At 34.9% G+C, this 2,500-nt stretch overlaps 1 protein-coding gene across 9 annotated transcripts in view; it reads right to left on the bottom strand.

The window, feature by feature from the left end:
* Positions 1 to 1,683: 1,683 nt before the first annotated feature.
* LOC125038901 (upstream activation factor subunit spp27-like) overlaps positions 1,684 to 2,500 on the bottom strand; it is a 12,700-nt gene continuing 11,883 nt past the window's right edge. For all 9 annotated transcript variants that reach the window (XM_047632545.1, XM_047632549.1, XM_047632547.1 and 6 more), the window contains exon 5: positions 1,684 to 2,500. This exon is cut by the window's right edge and continues 234 nt beyond it. The gene's annotated coding sequence lies outside the window, so the exon portion shown is untranslated.

Below are 2,500 nucleotides of genomic sequence, written 5' to 3'. Positions count from 1 at the left end.
AGGCAAAGCCTTCGGGAAAGAAAGTGGTTTGGTTCCTATGGCAATGTTTTGGGGAGTTAAAATGGTTAATGATTAAAACAATTGTGCAAAACATTGTGATAGAGTATCGTGGCAAAAAAGGGAAAGATAAGTTGACGAGGAAGATAAGAGGACAGAAGAAGGGGATGAAGAAAAGGAAAAAGGAAAGGAGGTAAAGAAAGACCATGCAAAGTTAGATGAGGCAAGGGTTGATTTTATTCATTTTTTGAAAATTTTCGGCCATGTCAACAATTGCGTATTCAAAATATAGTGGTAGCATGAGGTTTGGGGGCAAAGCAGGTTAGGAATGCGTTAATGATAAAGGTTAAGTTGTAGATTGAACAGTACTAAAGGGTAATATAATAGCAAAAAGGGTAGAGAGTGGGAGCTAATGGGGTATAGTTTAAGGTAAATATGGTTATGAGGAGGAGTTAACCCAATGGCGCCGGGTATAGCAAATTAAAAAAAACTCTACGCTCTTGCGGCCGCAGCGCGCCGACTCCGAGCGCGTGATATCGGTCCCTCAAGCCGAATCATTGCCTCGGGGCGTTTTGGCGCGGCGCCGCACATCGTGCGTATTGTTATGACGGCGTTAGCCGTGACCCGTCGCCATTGGGTTAAGGGAATTATGATAAAGTATCATGGCAAAAACAGCAAAAATAAGTTGATGATTAGGATAAGTGGACAGAACAAGGGGAAGAAAAGGAAAGGAAAATGAGAACAACACTCCCCGCAAAATTAGTTGAAGCAATGGCCGAGGTCTAAGGTAGGGGTGATCACTACATCAGGCCTCAGTATGCCTCCTAAGCCCCCACAACAATGAGCAAGGGATTGGGGGTATATTGATATAGAGATATAGAGATATAGATATATAGATATATTATGGATATTCGTATGAATATAAATGAACTTCACCCACTTTACAAAGATTTTATTTGAAGATAATCTCAAATGGATGAAGAGATTATCCTCAGTTTATTAAGAATGGAATGTATAAAACAGCAGTAAATCCTACAGTAAACTGTTGTTCCTAATTGGACAATGAAACTTTGCATGAAATAATTCAGTCTTTACTTTTCAGGAGATTGATACTATTTTCATGGAATTTATGTTGAATTATCAGCCTTTATTAAATGACTATGAACACTGAATACCGTGCCACACAATGTCACACAACTCATTTTCTTTGCAGGACCCAAGACTATTCATTCATTTTTCTATAATAAATGAGAATGTCTAAAAATCAGACAGCCCTGCGACTTTCTTCATAATCTCTTAATGCAAGCAGTACTTGAGGTGCAAGTAAAATGTACCAATTTATAGAGGAAATTCCCACATTTCACCTTAGTATTGTTTCATGACAGTAGTACTGATATTTCATTCAGAATAGCAATATCAAGTCAAATTATGAAGTAACAATCAGTGAGCAGACTTACATTCATTATCTTGCGAGATTTTGCACTGGACGCACATCATTTTATTTCAACATAAATTGAAAACTCAAAAGACCATGCATACAAAAGAAAGTACAAATTCAATGTATGTAGAGGTCATTTTAGTGGGATCAAAATAAATGAAAGCACATTTCAAAATGATTTACTTCATGCTTTCAAGAATTTCATACAAGAGGATAATACTATTATAAGGGCAAGAATACAAGTCATGTCCTATTTTTTTACAAAATATTTTATTAAAAGATGTACTGTTGTGACAAATTTTTAAATATTTATTTGTAAACTATCTGTGGCTTTTTACATTATAGAAATGAAATTAATAAAATCCGAAATAACTCTCAAAAACCTACACATACTCCAAGATTTTTATTTTTTTTTTTTAAGTCACAAAGCATTCTTATAGTTGGAATGCAGCAACCCGATAAATAATGATAAGTAAACCTAAAAAGCAGGACCTATCTACTTTTAAGCCACAGAAAAATCATAATAATACGTTTATTATACAATGCTATCGTCCAAAACAGAAGAATGTAATGATTAATGGTTTTTGTTATATATGAAGAAGTGAGCTGGCTAAGGTGTAGTTAACTCTCCATTACAATGAACACATCAGACAATAAAAAAGAGGAAAGGAAACGAGGGGAGGCAGATTTGACCATATGAATATCGCTATTCTGTGAACAAGACGTTAAACTGTAATAAAAAAAAATCCAAGTAAAAAAAAGATTTTTTTTTCCTTTTTACAAGCACATCCACTAATGCATATTCCACTGATGACAATAAGATACAAAAGGCACACACCAAACAATGCTTAGGAAGAAGAGTTAGACCCTCTTCACAGAATATACATGACGTAAACAATACACCTTCCTCACTAACCCTAGTGAGATTACAAGGAAACAGAAGGAAAAAAAATAATTCTCCGTTACACTAAAGAATACAATCATAATTTTTCCACTTAATTTTTAGCACATTACTGACCCTCATTTCTGGACAGTTTTATGCCGAATGAAATAAAGACATTAATA

Source organism: Penaeus chinensis, chromosome 26, assembly GCF_019202785.1.
Source record: "Penaeus chinensis breed Huanghai No. 1 chromosome 26, ASM1920278v2, whole genome shotgun sequence".
NCBI classification, from domain to species: Eukaryota; Metazoa; Arthropoda; class Malacostraca; order Decapoda; family Penaeidae; genus Penaeus; species Penaeus chinensis.
This window is presented reverse-complemented; position numbering and strand designations above follow the sequence as displayed.